Source organism: Meriones unguiculatus, chromosome 7 (assembly GCF_030254825.1).
Source record: "Meriones unguiculatus strain TT.TT164.6M chromosome 7, Bangor_MerUng_6.1, whole genome shotgun sequence".
Lineage (NCBI taxonomy): Eukaryota > Metazoa > Chordata > Mammalia > Rodentia > Muridae > Meriones > Meriones unguiculatus.
The window spans coordinates 5,586,143-5,592,735 of NC_083355.1; positions in this window are offsets into that span (position 1 = coordinate 5,586,143).

A 6,593-nucleotide genomic window follows, 5' to 3' on the forward strand; every position below is an offset into this window, starting at 1 on the left:
ACAGCTGCACCTTGATGTGCTCTCTGTGAGTCATTTCGTGCCCTCCCATTTATCCTTGGGAAGTGATAGTAAGCTGTAATGTAAGGTCTGAAGTTGCCTGTTTGGGGTAGGGACAGTTGGGACAGTATCTGACTAAGTAGTCATGCTGGCTTTGAACTCAGGATCCTCCTACTTCAACCTCCTAAGTACTAGACCATGCACCACTGAGCATGCCCACCCTGTCCGGTTTTTTTGTTTGTTTGTTTGTTTGTTTGTTTTTCGAGACAGGGTATTGTTTGCTGTTTTGTTTTTACACAGGGTCTCTCTATGTAAAAAGCACTGGATGTCCTAGAACTCCTTTGTAGACCAGGCTGACCTGAACTCACATAGATCTGCCTGCCTCTGCCTCCCAAGTGCTGGGACTAAAGGCCTCTGCCACCATGCTAAGAGAGGAAAGGAAAGAGATCCCTGAGTAAAGTCAAGTCAGAAAAGGGATGAAATTATCCTTAGACTACTTCCTGCTGATTAGGGACATCACGTTCCTTGGGGCAAGTTTGACCTTTGATGTCAGGACATCTAATTTTTTCTTGTTTTTATTTCTCTGCGCAACTACTTAACAAACTGTGACCAACAACAAATAACCAACAACCCACCCCACCTCTTGGGTCCCTAGCATTTATATACCTTCTGAAAAGTCCCCAGAATTCTAGATGTCACACAATTGCAGAAACTTTCTGCACCAGACAGTTTACTCCACCAGAGCACGAGGCAAATCACAGTCAGGTGCTGTGAAGCAGCCCCATATCCCCACACCTGGGATTAAAATGAAAACACATTCATAATATTTTTGTTGTTTTTTAGGTTTTTTGAGATAGGGTTTCTCTGTGTAGCCTTGGCTGTCCTGGACTTGCTTTAGAGCAGGCTGGCCATGAGCTCACAGAATATTTCTAATGTTCTTTTAAGAAACCAAAATTCTAGAATTCTCACTACACTAGTGCTTTCCTTGGCTGGCTTAGGAACCCTTTGGAGGCTGTGCTCATCCCTGAGCGAATAGACTCCCAGGGTGGTTCCTGTGTAACCTGATGCTTGCTACCCACCTCAGCTCAGTCTTCTGCTCCTGCCTTACCCTCTGGCTTTGACTATGGTGGGTTTTCTTTCTCTGGCCCACACGGGCACTAATGATGGGTAAGCTGGTTCTGCTTTCCCGTCTGAGCTGCATGCCCTGTACGGTTGCTGACGACTTGGTGCCATGGTAGGATCATTCTGCACAGGGAAGGCTGTGAATTCTGTGGGTAAATTTTGGGGGAACAGTAGAAGATAGGATTGGGCCTCAGGGAAGGTGTTCCTGGTGTTTTCATCTCAGAAAACATTTGAGTTGCAAATAGACCGGGTTCTAATAGGTCAGTTCCTACATGTGATGAATGAGTAGGGAACTTGATGACCAGTGTCCTCCATGCATCTGGCCAGTGTGTATCAAGGACAGCTCATGTATGCAGGAAAGAAATTCTGCAATGGAACTGGCAGTTTTTAGGGTCTGTGGGTTCAGGTCAGACTGGCTGTGACCTAGGGAGCCCCTGTGGATGCACTGGAACTGTGGCAGGGCCTGTCAGAAGACCGCAAGATGTGGGTCACAAAGGGACTCCAGGTCTCTGCCAAGGGTTCAGTTAGGGTGTGGCCTTCCTCCAGGAGGCCAGCCTTGGTTTTCTAGCTCAGGCTTCTGTATATGGACCTTAATGCAGCTACAAGGCTGGTGGAGGCTGAGATGCCTTCTGCAGAGGTGGCGTCTGGTTTGGCTGAGTACTGTCCTAGAACAGCCTTGCCTCCTGGTCCAGAGGGTTGAGGAGACCCTGAATTTAAATCTCTCATGATGTGCAGGTTATGTTACGTGTTGCAGAGCACTCTCACCATCTTCAGGAAACCTCTCCTTGTGTTGCTACTGGAACGCCTCATTCACCCTTTACAACTGCTCCTCTCCCAACCTGCTTAAAGCAAGAAGTGGCCACTGAGACGTCTCTGCAGGAGAGAACAGGTGTCACCAAGACTAATAACCTGGTAGAATGAGAGAGCCCATTTCCTTAAGTTGTCTTCTGACACACACACACACACAGGCGCTGGAGGGGTCACTCGGCAGTTAAGAGCACGTGCTCTTACAGAGGACTGGGATCTGGTTCCTAGCATCCGGGTGGTGGCTCATAACCCTCTAGGAGATCCAGTACCTGCCTCTGACCTCTGCAAGCACCAAGCATACACATTGTGCACATACACATGCAGGTAAAGCAGTGATGCACATAAAATAAAAATAGACCCCCCCACCACACACAAGACAGTTTCTCCAGCCCTTGCTGTCCTGGAACTCACTCGTAGACTAGGCTAGCCTCAAACTTACAGAGAACTGCCTACCTCTTCCTCTGTCTCCCAAGTGCTGAGATTAAAGACCTTTGCCACCACTGCCCAGCAAAAATAAATCTTAGAGTAGCTGAAGCCCAGTGTGGTGGCTCACACGTGTAATCCTAGCATTCGGGAGGCAGAGGCAGGTGGATGTCTATGAGTTTGAGGTTGGCCTGGTCTATAAAGCGAGTCCAGAACAGCCAAGGCTACACAGAAAACTGAGTAAGGTACCAGCGGTACAGCAGCCATTGCCAAACTGAAATGGGAGGATCAGTTCAAGAGTGGCCTGGCCCACAGAGCAGGGGGATTAGGAGTTCAGGGCTAGCCTAAGCTGCATAGCAAGTTCAGGCCCAGCCTGGGCTGAATGAGATCAATTTCAAAAAATTGAAATAAAATAAAACAAGCAACCAAAGAAGAACTCTTTGCCACCAGGGGTCAGGATGAAGTAAAATGACAGTGGCCTGGGAAGTGTAGAAATCTCAGATGGGAAAATCAGATCCCCTAGTTTTCCCCTAGCGGCCAGAGGGGAAGCTGGCCACCCTACAAATAAGTGCATGGTTTAGTCTAGCCGGGCCAGAGCTTCTGCACCCCTGTCCTTGCTACTGTCCTATGGGCACATCAAATACAAAAAAGGTAAGGTAGAGGGGCTGAGGAGTAGAGGAGTGGCCAAGTGCTCAGGACAAGGAGGTAGAAACCCCTCCCACCCCACTAGGTTCCCTTTCTCTGGACATGAGCTAGAATGGTAACAGCAGAGAGTTCAGCAACACTGGACTGTTAGCTGAGCCAAGTTGGTCTTCCTAAACCAGAGCTGGGCTCTGGGCAAAGGCGTTGAGAAAGAGCAGAGTGGAAAACCCCAAGTCTCCGCTCACAGTTCACCGTCAGTCTACCGCACAGGTGCCTCTGCAGTCTCAGTCCTGTGGGCTTAGGGTCTCACCCTGGCAGAGAAAGCCAGCAAGCGGGAGCACCTGTCTATCTGGCTGTGATTGCAAATCCCCGATTCCTAGTCACTCAGGCCCTGAGCAGAATGTCTAGTGCCTGCAGGCACCTCAGGGACAGCCCTGGGGCCTGCCCATGGGGCTCAGTGGGCAGTGGCTGCTGCTGTTCGAGGGAAGCTAGTGGGGTAGGAAGCTCGGACGAGATCAAGTTCAGCTCCCACCAAATGCATTACACCTAAAGACAGCAAGAGCAGCGAGCGCCCCAGTGGTGTGTGGAGAGTCGCTGAAGCAGTTGCCTGAGCCCGTGCACCACATACGTAGAGGCCTTGAGCTTTAGGCAGGAGAAGGGGTGGGAAGGGAATGTAGCAGTGTAGACCGGTGCTGTGAAGGAGGCAGGCGTGAGGGGCAGCTGTGGATCCCTTAGCTTGTGTGCGTGACCTTGCCACAGAAATGTTTGGGCTGGGGCGTGTGCATTTTGATGAATTCAAGGTAGGGCCTGGCTTCTCTTAATACCCCCGTGCCCTTGGCAAGACCTTACGCCGATTTCATTTCACACTGTCTCCATCACAAATGTGGGGTCTCTCTTTGGGGACTCTCAACTGTGTCTCATTGTTTAGTTTAAGAACTTGAACCACTTATCCCCCAGGAATCTCCCCAGGGAGAACCTGCCCAAGCCTGCTGTCTCCATGGTAACTGGATGCCTCAGAGCAACCAGGCTGCCCTGAGCACCATAGTCTCTTGTTATCAGAATACCAAGAAACCGGGGGTCTGTGTCCTGCCCTGAAGTACTTGTGGCTCTGCCCTGGTGTTTTAACTCTTGCAAGAACCTTGTTCATCGTTTTGAATAAAGCAAGTGGATTTGAGATTTGCAGTGTTTTCTGCTTGTGTCTTCTCATCCTTTCTTATTTAAAGATCAAGGTCATTAGGATGTGCTCAGTTAGCAGGATGGACATTTTGTTTTGTTTGACACAAGGTCTTTTTGTGTAGCTGTGGACTGTCCTAAAACCTGCTAGGTAGACCATGGCTGACTTCGAACTCACAGAGATCTACCTGTTTTTCTGCCTCCCAAGTGCTGGGATTAAAAACCTGTGGCGCCATGCAGGGCTCCAGAACAGACCTCTTCAAAATACAATAAATTGTATTTTGACAGCCAGGACTACAGAGACCCTATCTCAAAAAAAAAAAAAAAAAAAAAACTAAAATACATTTTATACTTTTGTTTGTTTGAGACAGGATGGCCTTCAACTTTGGACCCTCCTACTTCTGCCTCCTGGATGCTAGAATTATGCTGGGCTAAAAATAAATGGGGCTAGGGAACTGGAGACATGGCTCATTGGTTAAGAGCACTTGCTGCTCTTGCAGAGGACTGGGGTTTGGGTCCCAGTGCCCGTATGGTGGCTCAACTCCAATTCTAGGGAATCCAGCACCCTCTTCTGGCCTCCACAGGTATCAGGCTTGCATGTGGTGCATAGACATACATGAAAGCAAAACACTCAAATAAATTTAAGAAACAGAAATCGGGGTTCGGAGGGTTTTGTAGCATACATCCTGTAGTCCCAGCGCTGGACAGGATCAATACAAGTTCAAAGCCAGCCTGGGCTATTGAATGAAACCTTGTTAGTAAAAACAGGGCTGTGATGCTGTGATGGGAGTGTGTGTGTGTGTGTGTGTGTGTGTGTGTGTGTATGAGGAGTGGTTAGGCTAAATTAAGGCTCATATATATTTGGCTGCACACATCCTGTAGGAAAGCCAGGAGCCTAGAGACAAATCCTTTGTAGTTAAGCTTTTTTCATCGACTACCATTAAGAGGATCTACATCCCTCTTAAAACCCAGAGACTGTGTTTGTAGGGCTGAGCCCTTCCTATTGCCAGGGAGCTTCCTGTCGCAGCTGGAACCCACAAGCTGTGATGGTGCTGTGTCTTCCAAGCGAAATAACTGCTCTGTCCAGTAGCATATGTAGATATGCTAGGGTGCTTGGATCCCTTCCCCGGCACCACAGAGGAGCAACAAAAGAATCTGCTCTAGCATCTAGCCAAAGTAGGAGCCCCACTTTATTGGTGCGTGAGCTGACATTGCTCAGGTTGGCCTACTGAGCGCTCCAAAGAGATGGCGGTACAGGTGTGCACCACCACCCCAGGCTGGAAAGCTCAACTCCTTCTGTTTGAGACAGGCTGTCATGAGGCTCAGGCTGGACCCAAACTCACTGTGTGACCCAGGCTGGCTTTGAACTAATTCTGCCTCCGTCTTCTGAATGCTGGGGTTATAATGAGTCCAGCTGACTTTTTTTTTTTCTTTTTTCTTTTTTGTCCTTTGTTTCTGACCCTTTGCCCTGTGTTTATTCCAAGTAACTGAAAGGTGGGTAGGGAGTGTTAGGGAAAATACACAGTTAATCACAGTGTGCTTTACACTTTAGTCAACAGAGTCCTGGAAAAGATACGGAAAAACAAAAACACCCTTCTTTTCACCTCATTCCATCCTCTTGCTGAAGCCAGGATGAAAAACCTCCTGGCAAAAACTGGTGAAGCCACAGCTATGGGCCACAGCTGCCAATAGTCCACTTAACCAGAGATTTTTCTTGTCTCTTTTGGAGATGATCTCCTATGCAGCCTTCACTGCCTGGAATCTGCTATGTAAACCAGGCTGTATATGCACTCACAGAGACCTGTCTGCCTCTGGAGTGCCGGGATCTGGGGTCAAAGGTGAGACCATTATGTCCCACTTTAATTTTCCTTTCCCTTTCTTTCTTTCTTTCTTTTTTCATTTTTTCTTTCTCTCTCTCTTTCTTTTTTTTTTCCTTTTTTTTTTTTTTTTGAGACAGGCTTTCTCTGTGTAGCTTTCGCTGTCTTGAACTCACTTTGTGGACCAGACTGGCCTCAAACTCACGGAGATCGGCCTGGCTCTGCCTCCCTGAGTGCTGGGATTACAGGCGTGCGCCACCACGCCAGGCTCCTCAATTTTCTTTTGAGAGAATTAGTATTCAATTTCCATGAACCTCCTAAAACTTGCCACACGACCCCGTAAGTGCCCGGATCGCCAATACTCCAAGATGATCATTTTTGTATGTGGTGTGTGTGGTCCTGCACCCATCCGCCTTTCAAATGCTGGATTGACAGGTTTGCACCACCCTCTCTAAGATGAACTTCTGCACAGGAGTGAAATAGAGCCAATCTGAAGACACTGAACAATGAGCCTTTACCGCACCCCGCAAGCCTGAGCCGAGATGGTGCTCCGTGGCGTCAGCCAGCGAGGGGTGGGCTTTTCAGCGCCTCCCAAGGTACTGACTCCAAGTC